Below are 22455 nucleotides of genomic sequence, written 5' to 3'. Positions count from 1 at the left end.
ACATACGAGTTTTAGAGGTGGGGGTTCCATAGCAATATATTAACAAACACTTTTAGTAAATTGGGATAAGTAGAAAGACTGCTCTGAGGGTTATAAAGTTAGGGGTGACTAATTCTGTTTGAGGGATTCTTTGTAGAGATGGTGACATTGGAACTGAGTCCAGAAGGATAAGCAGAGGGGAAAATTATAGGAGTGTATATTGTTACTACATCCTCCCTGCTGAGAGGTTGGTTGGGGTGTTAATACCTTAAAGATTATCCATTTCATTATTGGACATGTCTGATTATTATAATGTTCTTATATTAATACAAAATAGAATTTCTCATTACTGTCTATTTAGTAGAGAACACAAGGTCATTTGTATGACATGATGACAAGATAATTACTCTTGGGCAATCACTTCTTTAGGCCAATTCTAAGATTACATTCAGATTTCTTTTGTGGTATTTATGGTTCTCTCTGATTTCTTCCTGACTGGTCTATTCAGCTCTCTTTATTCATTCACTTGTTCATTCATTCAGCTATTACTTGTCAGTTTCCTACTGTGTGCAAGGAATAGTTCTTAATTCTGGAGATAAAGGAAAAGTTTTTGTTTGTAGGGCATATGTTCTACTGGAAGGAGTCAGCCAGTAAGCAGATAAATATGTTGGTTGATGATAAGTGCTGTGGATACAAATAAAGCAGGATAGAAGAGAATAAAGAGTGCTGAGATGGAGTGAAGAGAGATTTTTGTTGTTTCATCTAAAGAGTGATCAGGGAAGACCTCTGATTAAGTGACCTTTGAGTAGAGACCTACAGGAAGCTAGGAAACAAGTTATATAGATATTTGGGGGAAAACGTGTTTTTAGGCAGAATGACCATAGGTACAAAAGCCCAGACATAGAAGTGTACATAGCCTGTTGGTGGAAGCCATTATGCTTGGAGTAGACTGAGTGAAGGAGGAAGAATTAGGAGACCAGGTCAGAGATGTAGCAGGGTAAGTAGGGGTGCAGGAGGAGGATGGAAGTAAGATCATGTATGGCCTTGTAGGTCTTCATAGGGACTTCAGCTTTTACACTGAGTGATTTGGGAAGCCACTGGAAGATTATGAGAAGAGACTGGTTCGATCTGAGATTTACGTTATAAAAGGATCATTCTGGAAGGCAAGAGTGGATCTAAGAGTCTATTGCAATACTCTATAAGTCATAGTTTCTCCACGGTGACACTGTTAACATATTGGACCAGATAATTTTTTCTTGTGATGGGCTGTCCTGTGTATTATAGGATGTTTAGTAGCATTCCTGATCTCTAACTGTTAGATGCCAGTAGTACCTCCCCAATTATTTCAAAAAAAATTTCTCTAGACATTGCCAAAGTTATCCTTTGGAGCAAAATTTCTCCCCCTACCCTCCAAATATTGAGTACCACTGTTCCAGGTAAAAGTTGCTGGTTGTTTGGACCAAGGTAGTAGCAGTAAATGTGATGAGAAATGATTGAATTATAGATATATTTTGAAGATAGAGTTGGTAGGATTTGCTGATGGAGTTGATCTAAAGGTCATAGAAAAAGCAGAGTCAAAGACAAGTCAGATTTTTGGCTTAAGTAGCTGGAAGAGTGGAATTGCCATTTATTGAAAAAGGGGACAAATGCAAAAGGAACAGATTTTGGACCTGTGAAGTCTGGCTGTCAGTGTCACAGCTTTGTCTTCTATTGTCTTTAAAAATGCTTTGTTTCTTGAAAGTAAGAAGTAGGTCTCCTCTTGTTTCAACCTTCAAGACAGTACTGTGTCTGGCATGTAGATCAAGTTCAGTAAATGCTGAATGAATGATGTGATTATTCGCTGTTTCTTGAATGACTAGATTATTTACTATTTCCTAAACAGAGCTCATGCTTTTTCCTCCTTTGGGCTTTTGCTTTTGTGATTCTCTCAAGGGAATTCTCCTTTTCCCTCAATCTCAGTACCTCTATCTATGAATATTCTATTCCTTTTTCAATATCCAACCCAAATACTGTTTCCTCCACAAAGCTTCCCCCAGCTCTACGGATGTAATCGATATCTCCCTTCTCTGTACTTTTTTGGCTTGTTTGAACTTCAAGTATGTTTTAATTTAGTTGCTTTGTAACTGACTGCCACTGAATAGATTTTGCGCCCCCCCTCCCCACGATTTCTATCCCTCCATTGCTTATTTCTTTTCTTGAAGTGTTTTGGTAAGCTAATATTGTTATTTATTTATTTCATACTCCATCTCATTTCATAGTTCTTAATAGACAACTAGCCCTGCCATCTGATTACGAGAAAGAATGATATATTAGTTGACTATTTTAGTATAGCTAAAATCATCATTGGTGACTGATTCTTTCCTATATTTAACTGGTAATACCACAGGCTGTAATTCTCAATCAGTAAATATGTTATTCTTAAAATTATTTGTAGTTGCAGAAGAATCAAAGAAAAACAATCATTTTCAAATGCTATAGGCACTATTGGTTAAAACCTGTAGTGTCTAAACAAAACGTGCTAATTATTACTTTTCAGTAGACTTTATATAGTGTTAACAGTGGTTGCAAACTCATATGCTTATAGAAGTCACGTGAGCGACCTGAAAGGGCCAAGTTAGGCCTGAAATGAGCACGTAGACAAAACATTGCTGGTCAGAGTCCATGGCTTGGAAGAATCATTTGTAAATTATTTACTTTGTAAAACCAAAGGACTATATAAATGCAAGTAATAATTGCACTTAAAACAAGTTAACTGCTAACTTGGGTAAACTTGGGCAAGTTATTTGATATCGCTAGAATTTATTTTCTTTCTTTGTACAATTTCATCTCTTAAAGCCCTTTCTACCTCGTTTTATTCTGCTTTTTCATTTCTTTAGCTAGTAGTTTCTTCCTTGATTAACCTATTAACCCTCAGTAATAAATAAAATGCTGTCTTCTTACTAATATGCCTCAATTTCATGAGTCTTGCATTTCCTCAGAGGGAGCCACAGTTAACCACGCTTTCTACAGCTGTACCCACCATTGAAAGAGTGTGTGAGCCAGCTGGTCAGCCTTCTATAATCAAACCAGCATCTGGTTTTTGAGAACTGAAATCTAAAATAGAAGATGCTTGAATTTGATCTTTCTTGCTGAAGACATTAGTGGCCCTGCCTTATACTGTATGGTACATATTTTGTAGTTTCTTCTACCTTATCCTGTTTATTTTGTTTATTCTTTTTTCTAGTACAGTACTTTTTACAGTTTTATACATGCCAGCTTCCCTTATTAGTGGTGATTTCTGGAGACAGAGGCCATTTCTAGGTCATCTTTAATCCTTGTAACCTAGTACAGACTACGGCACATGGTAGATGTTTGATAAATGTGTGAAGAAATAGCATACTTACCAGTTTTGTAGGTGATAAAGACTGGAAGGAAATACTACTATGCTAGATGGTGCAGACAGAGTGAGAGAGCATGAAAGCACTTGTGTTGAAGCCAACAAGATGAAATATAAGGAGGATAACAGTGAAGTTCTACATTTTAAGTCTCAAAGAAATGGCAACATATGGGCAGTCTAGGGAGCCCTAGCATGATGTTCTTCTCATGAAAATTGTGGTTTTGGCTACCTAAGCCCAATGTCAGTCAAAGGCAGTGCAGTGGCTTAAAAGCTAATGCAGCTTTGGACTGAATTATTGGAAGTACTAAGTATAGTTAATGGAGGTGATAGTTAACTATGTTCCAGAGTTTAGACTAAACTCAGAGTATCACGTTTCCTATAGAGTACCAGGCACGATAAATGAGCTTTATCTTGTATGTCTTCTTCTTTTGCTTGATATTTTTTCTTCATTTAAAATTTTATAATAGACTTTAATTTTAGAGCAGTTTTAAGCTTATAGAAAATTGACCAGGAAGTATATAAGACTTCCTGTATAATCCGTCTCTCCCACTCTCCCCAGAACCTCCTCTATTATTAAAATCTTGCATTAGAGAGTACAATTGATAACCAATATTGATAGATCATTATTAACTAAAGCCTATAGTTTATATTAAGGTTCACTCATTGTGTTGTACAGGTCTGTGGGTTTTGACAAGTGCACAATGTCAAGTATCCACCATTATAGTGTCATACAGAATAGTTCCCCTACTTTTAAAATGCCTGTGTTTCACCTGTTCAACTTTACCCTCACCTTCTTCTGAACCCCTGGCAACCACGGATTTTTTTGCTGCTTCTATAGTTTTTCCTTTTCAGGATATTATATAGTTGGAATCAATCTTTTTAGACTTTTTTTTTCACTTAGCAGTATACATTTAGGGTTTTTTCTAGGTCTTTTTTTTGGCTTGATAGTTCATTGAATAATATGCTACTGTGTAGATATTTATCTCTTTATCTATTGAAGGATATCTTGGTTACTTCTGAATTTTGACAATTATGAATAAGGCTGCAGTAAATATTTGTGGAGAGGTTTTTATGTAGACATAAATTTTCAACTCATTTTGATAAATATCTAGGAGTGCAACTGCTAGATTATATGGTATTTACGCCTATCTTTAGCTTTGTAAGAAACTGCCAAACTCTCAAAGTGGCTGTACTGTTTTACATTCCCTCAGCAGTGAATGAGAATTCTTGTTGCTCCACACTCTCACCAACATTTGGTGTTATCAGTGTTTTTGGTTTTAGCCATTCTGGGATGTATGTATTGGTATTTCATTGTTGTTTTAATTTGCAAGTCCCTAATCGCATATGATGTTGATTACCTTTTCATGTGTTTTTTTTGCCATCTCTGTATCTTCTTTGGTGAGGTATCTGTTCAGATCTTTTGTCCATTTTTTGATTGGGTTGTTTGTTTTCTTATTATTTCTTTTTATTGAAGTATATTCAGTTTACAGTATGTCAATTTCTGGTGCACAGCATAATGTTTCACATATATTCTTCATATTCTTTTTCATTATAGGTTACTACAAGATATTAGACATAGTTCTCTGTGCTATACAGGAAAAACTAGTTGTTTATCTATTTTATATATAGTAGTTAATATTTGCAAATCTCGAGCTCCCAATTTATCCCTTCCCATCTCCTTTCTCCCCAGTAACCATAAGTTTGTTTACTATGTCAGTGACTCTGTTTATTTGTAGATAAGTTCACTAGTATCTTCTTCTTTTTTTTTTTTTTTTTTTAGATTCCACATATGAGTGATATCATGTGATATTTTTCTTTCTCTTTCTGGCTTACTTCACTTAGAATGATGATCTCCAAGTCCATCTGTGTTGCTGCAAATGGCATTATTTTATTCTTTTTCATGGCCGAGTAGTATTCCATTGTATAAATATACCACAACTTCCGTATCCAGTCATCTGTCAGTGGACATTTAGGTTGTTTCCCTGTCATGGCTATTGTAAAGAGTGCTGCTATGAACATTGGGGTGCATGTATCTCTTCAAATTAGAAGTCCCTCAAGATATATGCCCAGGAGGGGGATTGATGGCTCATACGGTAAGTCTAGTTTTAGTTTTTTGAGGAATCTCCATACTGTTTTCCATAGTGGCTGCGCCAAATTACATTCCCACCAACAATGTAGGACGGTTCCCTTTTCTCCACAGCCTCTCCAGCATTTGTCATTTGTGGACTTTTGAATGATGGCGATTCTGACTGGTGTGAGGTGATACCTCACTGTAGTTTTGATTTGCATTTCTCTGATAATTAGCCATATTGAACATTTTTTCATGTGCCTATTGGCCCTTTATATGTCTTGGAGAATTGCTTGTTTAGTTCTTCTTCCCATTTTTGGATTTTTTTTTAATTAAGTTGTATGAGTTGTTTGTATATTCTGGTAATTAAGCCCTTATCAGTCACATCAATTTTCTCCCAGTCCATAGGTTGTCTTTTTGTTTTGTTTATAGTTTCCTTTGCTGTTCAAAAGCTTATAAATTTAATTAGATTCCATTTGTTTATTTTTGCTTTTATTTCTATTGCCTGCATAGACGCCCTAGGAGAACATTGCTAAGATTTATGTCAAAGAATGTTTTGCTTATGTTTTCTTCTAGGAGGCTTATCATGTCTTGTCTTATGTTTAAGTCTTTAAGCCATTTTGAGTTTATTTTTGTGTATAATGTAAGGGAGTCTTCTATTTCATTGATTTACATGTGACTTTCCTATTGCTGTAGCTTTATATTAAGTCTTCAAGTCAGATAGTATTAGTCCTCTGATAGACACCTATATATAACTGTAGTTATATCCTTAGAGATATGTTGCTTAGGCTACGTCCCAGAACAATTGAGTCATAGTCTCTGCTATATATTCACTATATATTCTTAAAGCTTCCCAGGTAATTTTGATGCACAGTGGGAGTTGAAAACCATCATACTAGAACTACCATAAGCTCGCTGAGGGTGTGGTCCTGTTTGATGATGTGTCTGTCTCTGGTGGCTTGTATACGATGCTTAAATAGTTATTGAATGAACAAAGTATTAAAGAGAACTGAAAATATTTATCCTAGAGAAGAGAAAAGCGCATGGCCTTGATAGATGTGCATATACACATATCTGAAGACCTTTAATATGACTTGGCATTGAAGGATGTTTTCTGAGTGCTCCAGGAGGCAGAATTGGAAGTTTACAGAGGGGCACCTGGCTGAATATTAGGAAGCACTGTCTCATAGTGCAAGTTGCAAGGGAGCTTTCTGTTCCTGAATGTGTTCCAGCAGAGCCTATCTGTAAGAGGGGCTGCTGGATGGGTTGGGAAGTTGGATAAGAGCAGATGCTATAATTTGGTTATTCATCATTATTTTGAAAAACTGACCAAGGTTGAGGACTCTTTCTTGATCTTATCTTATTCATACATTGAGATGAAGGGTAAGGTTGAAAGGTCAAAAGAACATCGTAAAACTACTTTGAAGCTGATTTCTCATAGTGCAGCAGATACCCTACTCTATATTATTGAGCAGTTCTCTCTATATTGGGAGGAGAGTCTTCAAGAAATTCCCTATTTCCACTAAATTTGAGACTTCTGGTAGTTAGAATAGCACAAGTACTCAGGGTCTGGGAGGGATGAAAGATACTTAACAGAAGAGCTCTTTCTGTCCTCATGGAATTCTTTCCCTACATTCTTCTATAATTAGATTACTTTCGATACATTGAATGGCGGTGTAGACATCTGTCAGGGAAGATGGCTAAATACCATAAAATCTCTCTAGCACATGTCAATCATTGATCAGACATGATACTGATTACCTGCTCTTTGGCAGGCAGTATGGAGAGGGATATGGCAGTTGATATAAAGATGACTGACATGACAGAAAGCACAAGTTAAGAGTCAGACCAAAGTTGGGGTGACTCGACCATTTACCAGCTGTGAGATCTTGAGGAAGTCACTACCTTCTCTCATCCATCACCTCCTGTCTTTCAACAAGTTCTGCTGCTGCTTCTTCCAAGCTGTGTCTTTAGAATAATGCTTGTTTCTTTTCATTTCTTCTTCCAATTACTAGTCTAAGTCATTGCCATCTTCTCTTGCTTGGAGCTCTGAAAAGAATCTACTAATTTGTTTTCTTGTTTCCATAACCCTCCCCTCTGTTCTCCATTCAGCAGTGATCCTTTAAAAATATAGATTAGAGCTTTTCATTCTGCCTGTAACCTTCCAAAGCTTTCCTATTGCTAAAACCTAGAACAGAACCCAAACTCCTGGTAATAACCTGCAAGAGACCCTGCATAATCTGACTCCTGGCATATCTCTCAAGAGCAGGGCATAGAGGGGTAGTATTACCTCTTAGGGAGCATTTGGAAATGTGTGAAGTGTTTTTTTTTTTTTTTTAATAGTTTCAGTCATTGGGGGGGCACTGCTATCATTTAGGAGGTCTGGGCCAGGGTTATAAATTTTCTGTAATGCGTTGCTCTGCTCAGGGGCCATTACATTGCCTGTTACATTGCCTGATTCACAGTATGTGTTTAAGAAATACATATTGTACAAAGCCATATTCTTCCTGGACCTCACTTTTGACGTATATAAATTGGAAGTGTGTCTACTTCATAAACTGAGATAGACATAAAATTTTGTAAAGCACCTGGTACACAATGGCACTTAATAAATGGTAGCTGCTGCTGAATTTTCTTTGCTTAGAAGCCCCTGTAAGCGGCTGATGTTTTCCCTGGGGCATTAGAATTAAAACCTGACACCTGTGTTGGAGGCGGTGGTTGAGTGGGAAGAGATCTTTTCCTGAGGCCTCATCTGTTAGAATGCTAGGTTTGAGGTGAGCTGTCCGGAGTTCAGACCCAGCTGGAGAAACTAAGGCACAGGGAGCTCTGGTTTTCTTCCTTGACTCTGGGACTCACCCAGGAAGCTCTGACAGCCCCTGGAAAGCCTGGATTCAGTGAGAGACTACCCGCTGCTGAAGACTAGTTTGGAGAAAATAGCTGAGGAGATGGGAATGTAGTTGTCTCCCCTTCCCTCGGCGCTTCTGCTTCTTTGCAGAAAGGAGAAGCGCGGTTTCCTCCCGCCTCCTTCCCTCCCTTATTTCCCCGCCCCTTCTGCTTCGCCAACCCCAAAGCAGAGCCTTCGCTGCGCCCTGCGAGGGCGGGAGCGTGCTGCTCCCCGGAGCCAGAGCTGGGGCAGCTGAGCTGCTGGGAGCCCGGCCCCAACTGAGTAGAACAGCAGCACGGGTGGAGCCAGGGCGTTGCGCGGCCCGCCAGGCGTGATAGAGGTGCGGCTCTGCGGCAAAAACCTTAGGCAGAGATGCCGGGGCCGACTCCCTCCACCAGGTAAGGCTACCATCCTGGGCGGTGCTGGGGAGGGGGCTTTTCTGCTGGCTTCCGGTGACGCGGGTCCGGTAGATTTAGGATCTCTTCCCCTAAGAGACCCTAAATGCGAGAAGGGATTTAGGGTGGAACACTCAGATGAGCCCACCCAGGGTTAGGCCAGCACTGGAATCAGAGCTCTGGCTAGGGAAGGGTATGAAGGGGAAGCTGATTTGGGGGCAGTTTGCTCTGCCACAGGAGCCTTGTTCCTTTGCAAGCACCCTTCTGCTTGGTGGCTAGGGTGATCCTTTCATCTGCCTTGGATTAGCTGCTGGCCTTCTGGGACCATAGGGCTTTTCTCTTGGGTGCTGGGGAGGGGAATTATAAGTGACTCGCTAAGAGGTGGAGTAAACTGAGAGATAGGAGACCTAGGGTCGTGAGACTGGTCCTGTTCAGGCAGCCTCTGTGGACCTTAGTTTCCTTATCTGTGCAATGAAGGGCTTGACATTTTGTTTGTGACTCTGGCTTTCTCAGGCTATTAGACTGTTTTTGGACAGGTGAGCTGGTAAAAGCCCTAGAACAGATTATAGAAATACTTCTGTCAACACTAGGAGACAGATAAACTTGGGAAGCAGATCCTGGTATCCTGTCTTGTAGCCCTGTGGATGGCATCTTGCTGGGCTGCTCAGGACCCAGTGACTTAAAGGACAAGGCAGAGGTTGAGAATGCTGATTATTTTAGTGTTGAGTGTAGATATTTTGAGTAGGGAGGTGGAGCTGGGAAGAAGCAGGTCAAGGTATGTTAATGGTTTTTCTCCAGACTGCTCAATTCTTGGATACTTGGGCATAAAGCTGCTTTAAACTTGGCTGTCTTATCTGGAGCCTCCTCCTTACTCTGCCAAGCTAATGATAGACCTTGGGGGCTATGTAATGTCTTAATCACTATAATTCTTTCCTTTTTGATCATCTGGGACCAAGAAACACATGTCAGGCCTCATGCTAACCTACCTTGATTATTTTGGACCTCTTTTTTCCAGTCAGTTTTTCTATGACCCACCTCCTTATCTCTGTCTCCCCACTTTCCTTTCTACTTCCTACTTCTCATCATTTTTCCTGTCCTGCTTCCTACGTAACTTTTCTCCCATCCCCACTTTCTCCCTTCTTCTTGCTCCCCTCATACTTCCCTTCCTTATCCTTTCTTCTTCATAGCCAGTTTTTCCTTCCCTCTTTTGGATCCTTCTTTTCTTGGTTAGGCTTTCTTCTCTTTTCCTCTTAGATTTTTTTGGTTAAACTTTTCCATTATTAGTAGGTTACTGGTTTGCAGGGACCTTTGCTAGTGTTTGTGAGGTCCAAATACTCTGTTTCCTCCCTAACTCCCTTACTTTCAGCTTTTGCCTACAAATTTTATCTTCCCCAAGTGCCAGTCTCTCTTCTTACTGCCTCTGTGCCTTGCTTTGGGCCCTCAAATAAGCATTCTTCCTAGATTTGTCCCCCACCTCCTTCCTGGGGTTTAGTGGGTGGGCATCAGCAGGCAATAGGGAGTAAGCAAGGTGGGAAGCGGAGGGCTTGCAAACTAGAGTGGGAGGAGAGCAAGAGTGTCCAGAGGCTCAGACATTGTTTGAGGAATGAAGACTCTTTGGCAGCTCTGAAGCCTTGCGGACCTGGAGGTAAATAAGCAGACCTGTGAGCCTAGGGAAGAAGAAGAGGATAGCGGTAGTCGGATAGAGGGAGAGAAGAAGTCCTGAGGGAGAAGAATAGTGCTCTTTTAAAGAAGAAAGTGAACTGGGTAAGATAGGGGTTATTTTGTGGGTAGAGGTAGGTGTGCTGGAAACACTATAGTCAGGGAAAGAGGATCATTTAGGTTAATTTTCCTCTGAAGACTAACTTTTTGGGTTGGTTTGTTTCTTCTCAGCAAACTTTTCTTGAGCAGTGTCCTCTAGGAGAGCAAGAGGGGAAACAGAGATAAGAAGATAAGATGGTTGTTATCCTGGTACTCACTGTCTAGACGAAAAGCTTTGAATATGGCATCTATTCATCACCAGACATTCTCTGGATCATCTAGTCTATGTTAGTTGTGGTGCCAGGTGTTGGGGATACAAAAATGGAAATTGGACTCAGTTGCTGCCTTCCAGTGCAAGTCAAGGAGTATGGGAATCTAAAACCGCATGTGATAAGTATATGTGATAAAAGAGAAGCATAAGGGACTGTGATAACACAGGATGGAATTTTTTAAAATTAAAGAATAGTGGATTTACAATGTTGTGTTAATTTCTGGTATACAGCATAGTTATTCAGTTATACTGAATATTCTTTTTCATTATAGGCCATTAAAAGGTATTGAATATAGTTCCCTGTGCTATACAGTAGGACCTTGTTTATCTATTTAACATATAGTAGTTAGTGTCTGCACATTGAGGAGGAACCTTTTGATTCAGTAAGAAAGTAGAAGAGCTGGGGGCTAAACTCAAGACTTCTCTAAAGGTGATATCTATTCTCTTATACTGTGTTATCTTCTAACCCTGTATGTACATATAGTGTACAAAGAGTTTTCTTATGTTGTATTTTCTATCTATCTGTTGGGCTAGACTTTAGGTACTGCTGAAGTGAAAAAAGAACAGTTCCATGTGGTAGGTCACTATGCCATTTCCAAACTCATTACCTTGGAAAGGAAACAGACTTGGTCCCTGTTAACTTCACTTGGCTCTAGGCCACTTGGGTGACTCGGTGCTGTCTATGAATCATTTGCTCTCGTTCTCCCCTTTTGCACCCCTCAATTTTCTTAAATTCAATTTCTGGCAGACTAGAATCCAGAGACCAGATGGAGCTAGGTTAGGCATTTTATTTCCATTGGCCTCTGTAAAATAGGAATTTAACACCTCATAGGGTTGGTGAAGATCAAATGAAATAATGAATGTGTGAAACTGCTTTGTAAACTGTGAAGTGCTGTACAGATGTTACTGTGGTTGTTCCTGAATGTATTTTCAGCCATGAAAAATGGTCAGATGCTGCAGCCTGGGAGAAATGCCTAGGGTTGCTTTCTGACTAGTTTAAAACTGAGCCTCAATCCTTAAAGGAAAAGAGGGGGCTAGAAAGAGTATGATTTAGAGACTGGTAATTTGGACCCCATGCTGAAAACTGGGGTCAAGAAGTTTAGTGTTTTCCTTAAAATCAAAACAAATAGTAGGTGGCAAGTATAAAAGGAATTTTTTTAGTGACGTCTTGAACTACAGAGCGTGCACGCGCGCACACACACACACACACACAAAGAGGAAAAGAGGAAGAAAGGGGGAGGGATTCAACACCAGACTGACTTCAGTTCAAATTTTGGTTTACTACTTACTAACTACTTGGTTTTTAATCTTTCTAATATTCATATATAAAATGGAAGATATTTATACATACCTTAAAAGGTTATTATAAAGCTTGAAAATCATTATATATTAGAAAAGAAAAAATATATAGTAGGCACTTAAAAGCTATATTTATTTTATCCTGCAAAAATAAACTTTGAATTTACCTTAAGAAAATCTTGACTTCTGGCCTGGTAAGGGCCCCTTCTTTTGGATTCATGTAGCTCTCATGTGCTTCCTCTTACCATTCATAGTGGCACTTACCCTGTCGAACTGTCATTGTGGTTTATGTATGCCTCTCCTATTAGCATGTGAATATTTTGGGGACACAGAGGGTTTAGTAAATCTTGGTGTCTACTCTTACTGAGCCCTATTTAGTTGTTAGATATACATTGGTAAACACAACAGAAATAGTGTTCTTTCTTGAATCTTACTGTTTATTGAGGGAAATGTGTAATAAGTAAGTGAATATAATTAAAATTTATGGTAGACGCTGTGAAATCCAAGAGTTTCATTTGTTCTTGTCAGGTTTAAGTTCCTTAAGAGAAATGCAGGTGGATTGTCTAACAGATGGTTATTAGTCTGAAAGAGCTTTTGGGCTAAAGATAGAAACTTGGGCATCATCAACATATAGATAATCTGTAAAACCATGGGAATAGATGTTCATCTGGGGCAGAGTGTAGTGCATGAGGAAAGGAGGTTCCTAGCATTGGACATGTTGTGGATAGCTAGTGAAGGAAGAGCCTGCAAAGGAGATACAGGTAGATAGAAAGAAGGAAAGCCAGGTGAATGTGCTTCTGCAGAAGCCAAGAAAATAGAGCCTTCGAAAGAGAAGGGAGGTCAGTTACGTGGAATGCTGCTGAGAGGTTGGGTAGGGTGAGGACACAATAGTGACCATTTGATTTGGCAACAGGGAAGTGACTGGTAGTCTCGACAAGACTACTTTTGGTGAAATAGTAGGGTGGTAGTTGGCAAATAGAAGGCGAGGAAGTGGAGCTAGTGTAAGTAGACAATTCTTTTGAAAAGCTGTGTTATGGAGGGGAACAAAGAAATGAATGGTGTTTGGAGGAGGATGTGGGTGTAAAAAGGGGTGTGTGTGTGTATGAGTGTCTTTGAATAGAAGACACTATAGCATGTTTATATTCACCCAATATTCTCAGCTCAGGCCAAAAATTTAGAGATCATCTTGATCTTTCCTTTTTTCTCACACTGTGTATTCAACCTCTAAATAAGCCATTTGCCTCTACCTTCAAAATATCTGCCCTTGCAATACTTCTCTTTGCCTATTGCAATACATTTAGGCCACCATTAGTTCTCATATGAGTTATTGTAATAACTTCTTAATAGTCTCTCTGCTTTTTCTTTGCTCCCCTGAAGTCAGTTCTCTGCAGCCAGAGTGGTCTATTTAAAACATAAATCAGATCACTGCTCAAAATTCTCAAAATTTATTGTGGCATATAAAGTCCTACATAATCTGAGTTCTGGGTACATCTCTAATCTTAGTCTCCTACCACATTTCTCCTGTTCACTTAACTTTTGTCTTGTTGGCTTTTTTGCTGTTCAGTACACCCCAAAATTCTCATCTAGGACATTTGTACTTACTGCTCCCTCTGCTTAACAGTGCTTCCAGATATTACTATGATTTACTGTCTCATTTCATTCAGGTCTTAAGTGTCTCTTCCTCAGAGAAGCCTATCCTGAGGTATGTAAGCTCTTATGTACCATCCCCAGCTCTGTCCCTTCTGCATTCACATGTACTACTCTTTAATTTTCATTATGAACTTGACATTGTATATTTGTTTGCTTATTTCTTTGTGTGCTTCTCTTGCTAGTCTATAAGTCTGCAAACCCACAAACACAGGGACTTTGTCTTATTCAGCTAGTTTAGTATTGGTACATTGTAGATGTTAAATAAATACTTGTTGTATGACTGAGTGTGTGTGTGTGTGTGTGTGTATGGTGGGGGGTAGAGAGGGAGAGAGAGAGATAAAGAGATATTAATGTAACTGAAGGAGATCATTCCAGGTGAGAGGGAGTAAAAGTGAAGGAATGGAAGGAAAAGAGAGAATGAGAGAAAGGCTTTTGATGGGAGAGGGGACACCTTCTTCATTGTAACTGGGTGTTTCAGGTACAGGGAAGCATATAGATTTGGGAGTGGGAAGATAGAGTTCTGCAAAGATTTCTGTTTTCTCATTGAAAGTTGGCTCATTGGCTAAGGAAAGGGGTGAATGAGAAGCCCGGTTGATGCCCATTTGTGGCAAGGTAATCATAAGTATTGGGAGAATGATAATTTTCAAGCTAAAGCAGTTAGCCAGGTAATGTTCTCTAGGATATTTAGCTCTTTTAGTATAGAGACAGTTTGGAGAGAGTTGAACTCAACTGTGCCGAAGCTGGGATTTTGCCAACTGAATTTTGGAAAGGGAAAGAAGGAGGTTGATTGTTTTTGTTTTTGTTTTTGTTTTTATCAGATTTGTTTAGTTTATATATGTACAGTGAAAGTCTATTATAAGCCACCTTATCCTACAGATTTTAACGAGAGTCAGTCATTGTCCACAGTTAATATCTTAAGTCTCAGTTTGCTGGCCTTTACCCCAGCATTCATAGGCTTCTGTGGTAATATGACTTGATACTGCTGATAATTTCGGCACATTGTAATATATTTATTAGATGGTAAATTCTCATTTTCTTTTCTTTCTTTTTTTAAATTATAAATAAATATAACATAAAGGTTGCCATCTTACATGCACCCCAAGTTTCATACCAGCACTCTTCACAATAGCCAAGACAGGGAAACAACCTAAATGTCCACTGACAGATGACTGGATAAAGAAGTTCTGGTCTGTTTATACAATGGAATACTACTCAGCTATAAAAAAGAATAAAATAATGCTATTTGCTGCAACATGGATGGAATTAGAGATCATCATTCTAAGTAAAGTAAGCCAGAAAGAGAAAGAAAAATACCATGTTATCACTTACATGTGGAATCTAAAAAAATGACACAAATGAACTTATTTACAAAACAGAAGCAGCCTCACAGACATAGAAAACAAACTTATGGTTACCAGAGAGGGGAAAGGGAGTGGAGAGGGATAAATCAGGAGTTCAGAATTTGCAGATACTGACTACTGTATGTAAAATAGATAAACAACAAGGTCCTGCTGTATAGTATAGGGAACTATATTCAAAACCTTGTAATAGTCCATAGTGAAAAAGAATATGAATATATATATTTATTTATATACACACACACACACACACACACACAACTAAATCACTGTTATACACAAGAAACTAACACAACATTGTAAATCAACTATACTTCAATTAAAAAAAAAGTTACCATCTTAAGCATTTTTAAGTATACAGTTCAGTGGTATTAAATACATTATTGTGCAACCATCACCATCATTCATCCCCATAACTCTTTTAGTCTTGTAAAACTGAAACTCTATATCTATTGAGCAACAACTTCCCATTCTTCCCTCAGCCCCTGGAAACCACCATTATACTTTTTGCCTTTATGATTTTGACTACTCTAAGTACCTCATATAAGTGGAATCATACAGTATTTGTATTTTTGTAATTGGCTTCTTTCACTGAGCATCCTCAAGATTCATCAATGTTGTAGCATACTGCAGAATTTCATTTCTTTTCTGAAAAATATTCTATTGTATGTGTATACCACAGTTTGCTTATCTTTTTATTTATTGGTGAACACTTGGGTTGCTTCCACATCTTAGCTATTGTGAATAATGCTGTTATGAACATGGGTATACATACAGTTCTTTAAGACCCTGCTTTCAATATTTTTGGGTATATACCCAGAAGTGGAATTTCTGGATTATATGGTAATTCTACAGTATTTTTAATTTTTTGAGGAACTGCTTGCTCTACTGTTTTCCATAGTGGCTGCGCCATTTCCATCTTACATTTCTACCAATAGTGCACGAGCATTCCGGTTTCTCCATCCTCACCAACACTTGTTTTTTCTTTTTCTTTTTTTTTTTGATAGTAGCCATACTAATGGATGCAAGATAGTATTTTATTGTAGGTTTGACTTGGACTACCTTAATAGTTAGTAATGTTGATTTCCCTAATGATTAGTGATGTTGGGGGCATTTTTTTCATGTGCTTATTGGCCATTCTTATGTCTTTTTTGGAGAAATATCTGTTCAAATCCTTAATCCATATTTGACTTGGGTTTTTTGTTTTTTTGTTGTTGAGTTTTAGAGGTTTGATGCTTTTTATTTATTTAATTTTTGTGTATATGTTTTTATTGAAATATAGTCAGTTTACAATGTGTTAATTTCTGGTATACAGCATGATACTTCAATCATACATGAACATACATATATTTGTTTTCATATTCTTTATCACCACAAGTTACTACAAGATATTGAATATAATTCCCTGTGCTATACAGTATGAACTTGTTATTTATCTATTTTACATATATTAGTTAGTATCTGCAAATCTTCAACTCCCAATTTATCCCTTCCAACCCTGCTTCCACCATGGTAACCATAAGTTTGTTTTCTATGTCTGTGAGTCTGTTTCTGTTTTGTAAGTAAGTTCATCTTTTTTTTTTCATATTTCATATATAAGTGATGTCATACGGTATTTTTCTTTCTCTTTCTGGCTTATTTTACTTAGAATGACAATCGCTAAGTCCATCCATGTTGCTGCATGTTTGAGTGTGTTTTGATGTTTGAGTGATTTTGACAGGCTATGGTTAGGGAAAAAAAGATGTGAAGGCAGCAGAGACTAACAGATAGTTGATTGGGGCTCAAAATAAAGTCTAGGAATTGTGGTGGAAGTTCCTGAGCAAGTGAGCTGCATGGATAGGAGGTTGTATTTGGAGTATATATGATTCGTTCTGAATATTGGGGTCAATGAACATTTGGTGATAAGGTCCAAGGTATGATCATGGGAGTATTATGACCTAACTTCGACCATAGGTCAGCAAGTGAAATGGTCAGTGTTGGAAGCGTCATCATTGTGGTTATTGAAGTCACCTGGAATGACACCTGAGGGTACAGAAGAAGACTGATCTAGGAACAAAAGCCTTTGAGTGGGGTATCCAGGAAGTGGGTATTAGGCAACAGGGAAGTGTGATAGCAGTCAGTGGAGGCTACTCAAAGCAATAGAGGTTTCACAAGAAGAAAAAGGAGTGGCTTGGAAATGGCACTGAAAATTCAGGACCCCACTAATAGGCTGGGTATAAAAGAGAAGACAGTCTCCAGCTGGGAGGGCTGCTGGAGAAATCCCTTTCTTAGGAGGTAGCCAAATTTCTTTTAAGGCAAGGAGATGAGTGAAATTAGCCCATGACAAATGGGAAGTTCCAGAGGAAGTAGTGGAGGGGATCCAGAGTCGGGAAAGGGGTGAGGAATTTGGTCAGATTAGAAGGCATACAGAAGAGATTGGTATGCGAGTTTGGGTGATCAAGGATGACTGAAGTAAATGAACACTGGAAACTTGACTAACTTAGTCCTGATTCTCTTTTAGAGGAGAGAGGGCAGTCCATTTTCAAGGTATAATTCCTAACATTTCTGAGAGATTATGTTCATCTGAGGCAGTGTGGGAAATCATAGGGTATTTTCAGGCAGATTGACTGAAGGGTCATCTATTTAGGAGACATGATTCCAGTGTTTCTTGGGAGGTTAAACCAGGTGGCCTTATTGGTTCTTTCAGCCCTCAGATTGTATGAGCCTCAGGTTTAGTGATGATTTTCTCAGTGCAGGCCATTCATGGAGAGGGATGGAGGTTTGAAGCTTAAATTTGAATTTTATTCCTAACTGTTGGGAATAGCTTACTTGGGGCTGCAGGTCAGGAGTTTCCCGAGATGGTGGAAGGAGGATTATGAGACCTTTAGTGCTGGTTTCTGCAAGTCACTCTAGTGACTATCTGCAGGGGTAGTAGGAGTGAGGAAGATGTGTAGTATGATTGGTGGGAGGAGGAGAGGGTGAACGTACAGGGTTAGTCTAAGTGAATTTAAATTCTCTGACTCCAAATCTCTGCCTTTTCTGTTTCACTTTGCTGCTTCTCATTCCTCTCCAATTGCAGGAAGTTTTTCAGGTACAGCCCTTTGTTCATTGTCTCAAATTGTAATTAGAGGGGAATGAGTATTTTTAAGAGAATCAGAATAATCAGAGACTAGTCATATCCTCAATATTTCTTTGAGTGATCTTAGGTAAATTGCATACACCTATGGGTTTCATGTTCAAACTATGAAATAAAGCTTTAGAACTAGCTGATTCTTCCAGATCCTTTCAGCTCCTATGTTTTTCTCCTCTAAACCAGACTGCCTTAGTCAGTGAACCTTTACTAATTATCTAGTTGTGCCAAGTCTGTGCTGGGTGAGACTTGGGGACATAGAGATTAATCAGACTCAGTTTTGTCCCTTACTTGCTCATGGTCTGATGAGGTTGATATGATGAAATATGGAACCTGCTGCATTGAATTATGTATAAAATGCTATTAAATTTGAGGGAAGGTAGAAGTAGGAGGGCTTGTGTGAAGGTTTCATAGAGGAAGTGAGTCAAGCTGGGTCTTGAAGAATGAGTAGGAGTTTGCATAACATACAACTTGGGACATTTTAGGCAGAGAGAATGGTGTGGGCAAATGTAGGGGTATGAAAGCAGATTGAGCTGGAATGACAAATTTAGGGAATAGAAGAGATGAAACTGGATAGATGAGTAAGGGGTGAGAACAGATATTTATTGAATCTCTGTTTTGTGCCAGGCAGCATGCTAGGTGCTTTTGTATACGCTTTTTAATTCTCATGATAACTCTATAAAGTAGATAGTCTTACTTGTATTTTACAAAAGAGGAAACTGAGGGTCCAAAATTAAAGTAGCTTTCCTAACAGCCCAGAAACAGCTTCCCGTTTTCCTCCCTGCTAGTTGCTTTCTTGTTGTAAACCAGTGTAAGTGGCTGGAGGCTACATGGCGGGAGTGTCTTTGACTTGTCAGAAGGACATCCCTCAGCAAATTCAAGACTACAGCATTCCAGACTCCTGCCAACGAAAACGTCCTGGCAAGATTTAATTAAAGATCAAATTCTCATAACCAGGTGTCAAGGGCATGCAGTACTCCCCAGTCTTGGGTGGGGTGTTGGTCATGCCAGTCTCAGCCGCTCGGGTTGCTGAAACTGAGAAATGTGATTAATATTTGAAATAGGTTTAATTTCTTTTTTTCCTTTCTCTTCTTCAATTAAACAATGGCCTGAGGCATTGTTAGAGGTTATCTAGTACATCACTTTGCTTCTAGAGTGAACAGTGAGGTGTGGTGTAGTGGAAAAAGAGGTGATTCTATAGTCGCACAGACTTCTTCATTCAGGTCCCTGCCTCTGCTGCCCACTAGCTGTCTGACCCTGGGTGATGGGCAGCGTCTCTTGAGATTTTACTTCTTTTGACTTGCTCACTGTTTTATCCCCAGTACCTAGCACAGCCTGGCAAACAGTAAGTTGAGGAATAAATATTTGCATGAATGAATGAGAAAAATGATGCCAACCAAATAGATTTCCAAGTTTTCTTGTAAGCTCCACTAATGTTAGTGGTTATTAAAATATCAGCCTCAAGTGATGGGCTGGAATTCTATTTGTAAAGATGGTTAGTCCAGGAGGTTCTATGGGGATACTTTTAAAAGAATTTTAGCAACTCTGTTAGGCAATTTTGAGGACTCTCCTAAACTCCCAAGTCCCACTGTGTGACCTTAAGGGATCACAGACTCCTCAGTGCACATGGATGACAGCTGGTCCCCTCCTCCAGGCAACACCTCTTTTCTCATTGTCCTCTCTCAGCCTTTTTAAATCAACAATGTCATCTTTTATTTTTATTGTGGAACATTCATTGTACAGATCTAGAACTGCTTAAAATGGACCATTTTTTGACTGGTGCTGTGTATGTGTTGCAGAAAAGAAGAGGCCCTCTGTGATCACTATGTCCTACTTTTCCACCTTCATGTTGCATTCTTCCACACTGTACTCTCACACTTCTGTTGTTCCTATGATCTGGGATATACTTACCATCATTGTCCTCTATCAAAATCATTAATTTATTTATTGTCTGTTTTCCTTGGTCAAGGTAGTATACCAATGCCTGGGCCTATCCCAGACCAATTAAAATCAGAGTTCAAGCAGTGGTATTCCGTCTCCCCCCTTTTTTATTAGGAAAATCTCAAATGTACAGCAAAATGGAAAGAATTATAGTGAATAACTGTATAACCACTCCCTAGATTTTTCTACCATTAACATTTTTATATACTTGCTTCATCAGATCCATTATATATCAACATGTATATCACATCCCTATGCTCAACATTAATATATCTTATTTAAAAAAATTTTTTTTCACAGTGAATTGCAGATATTAATATACTTCCCCAAAGTACTTCAGCTGATGTTTTACAAAGCATCTAGGAAATTCTAATAGTCCAGAGTCGAGGACCACTAGTCTGATCTGTTTATTCTTTAAGCCCCGTTTGTTTCTTTTCTTTTCTTTTCTTTTCTCTTCTCTTTCTTTCTTTGTTATCGAGTAATAGTCAGTTTACAATGTTGTGTCAATTTCTGGTGTACAGCACAATTTTTCAGTCATACACGAATATTCATATATTCATTTTCATATTCTTTTTCACCATGAGCTACTACAAGATCTTGAATATATTTCCCTGTGCTATACAGTATCAACTTGTTTATCTATTAAGCCCCGATTCTTAATACCAGTTCTATGAAGCCTCACTAATCACCTCAGTTCAGTATATACTTTCCTTTCTGTTTATTCTGACATTTTACTACTTGTACTGTTTATAGCACTCTTCACAATTGTCCTGACATTGTGGTTTTTTAGGTCCTGTCTATCTTGCTTACCAGACTGTGAGAACCTCTAGAGTTGGGATCATCACTTATTCATTTATCTATCTCTGTAGCTCTGGTTTCTAGCATAGCACCTTACATGTAAGTACTCAATAAAAATTTATTGATTTGAAATGTAGTTGGATGAAGAACCTGCAACTACGGTAAAAGGTGTACATAACTTTCAGCACATCAACACATGGTCGATTTGAGGACCAAGAAATTGTCTTCTCTAGTGCTTAGCTCATGGCAGATATTTAGTAAATATCATTCTTAAATCCAGCCCAAATGTGTTTATACATTTTTATATTTGCCCTTGGCTGCATTTGACTGGCCTAAACCTAGATCAGAAGTAGCATAGTTCAGGTCAGAAAAGGTACAAACAGGCTAGAATTACCTCAAGTATAGTTGGAAAATCCTTTGGCAGAGAGTTTGGAGATGTGGGTTTCTGTCCCCTCCTTTAAATTTCTGTGTGATCTCAGGAAATTTCCTTCTGCTTTTTGGACCTCTGTATTCTACCTGTTATGTGAGGGGAATTAGTTTAGATGACCTCTAAGATTGCTTCTTGCTTTGATGTTATACGCATCTTAAAATCTTTAGTTGTTTTGGCTATGTTTTACACTAGTGGCTGTGGAATCCAGATATGATAAAGTGGAAAGAAATAGTTGTTGGTGAACACACTCCTTCCCCTGAATCCGTTTGATTTTATTCAATGTGTGAAGTACCTTGCACATAATGCCTACTTGTAAAGTATTTTCCTTCCCTTTTTCTACAATAGCATTAATAGCTTTATATATTTTATAGCATGCTTTATGCTTTTTACAGAAAAAGAGACACAAATAACTTCCCATTCTTGGTTGCCTTTTGACCAGTATCTGTCTAGGGACTCCGTAGTGGGAAACAACAATTTGCAACTCATAGGTAAAGAGACTTCTATTTAGGACCATGGCTAGTAAATAGCAGAGTCAGGATTTAAACTCAGGTCTCATGATTTTAACTCCAGTAATTTTTTTAAAAACTGTATTACCCTGCCAACGATCCTGCATTTATTACAGAGTTATTCAATTGATTTATAATTAACACTTCATTATAATTAGTTGCTTATAGATTATTAGGCACCTTGAGCCTCTGCGGCATTGGTAAAACATGGTCTTTCTGTTGTATCAGTTTGTTGTCTAGGATGGATAAAAGGGTGCCATCTGAACTATCATTCTAAATGTTGGCCTTGGGCCTAGTTTATACACAGCATGTCAGAAGGCATTGGCTTGTCATCCTCCCAAATCTTTGGCCTGCAGAGACTGTTAGAAGATTTAAGATATATTTGGTCACCTTATTCAAGAGTTGAGTGTATTTCTTTTTTTCTTTGTCAGGATTGAAGTTTTGGACTTGTTTTCCTATAAACAAAGTTTAAGACAGTGTACATTTTAAAATGTGCTGATTACTGTGCTAGGTATAGATGGACAAAATGACCTGTGAGTGGATCTATGAAATGTAAAGAGAGTAAACACTTGTGGAGAAACCATAGTAAAGGGCGGTTGAAGGGCTGCAGGGAAACTGGAAAGTAGTATAGAA

At 38.6% G+C, this 22455-nt stretch overlaps 1 protein-coding gene across 4 annotated transcripts in view; it reads left to right on the top strand.

Annotated features, from left to right (window-relative positions):
• PAK1 (p21 (RAC1) activated kinase 1) overlaps positions 1-22455 on the top strand; it is a 122804-nt gene that overhangs the window by 41328 nt on the left and 59021 nt on the right. Inside the window, exon 1 of one of the 4 annotated variants that reach the window (XM_006191641.3) lies at positions 8274-8705. The exons of 2 other annotated variants lie outside the window; for them this stretch is intronic. The gene's annotated coding sequence lies outside the window, so the exon portion shown is untranslated. Of the gene's footprint in view, positions 1-8273; positions 8706-22455 lie in introns of those variants that run through there. One more of the 4 variants, XM_014565119.2, reaches the window with a different exon arrangement.

This window comes from Camelus ferus, chromosome 10, assembly GCF_009834535.1.
Source record: "Camelus ferus isolate YT-003-E chromosome 10, BCGSAC_Cfer_1.0, whole genome shotgun sequence".
NCBI lineage: Eukaryota > Metazoa > Chordata > Mammalia > Artiodactyla > Camelidae > Camelus > Camelus ferus.
This window is presented reverse-complemented; position numbering and strand designations above follow the sequence as displayed.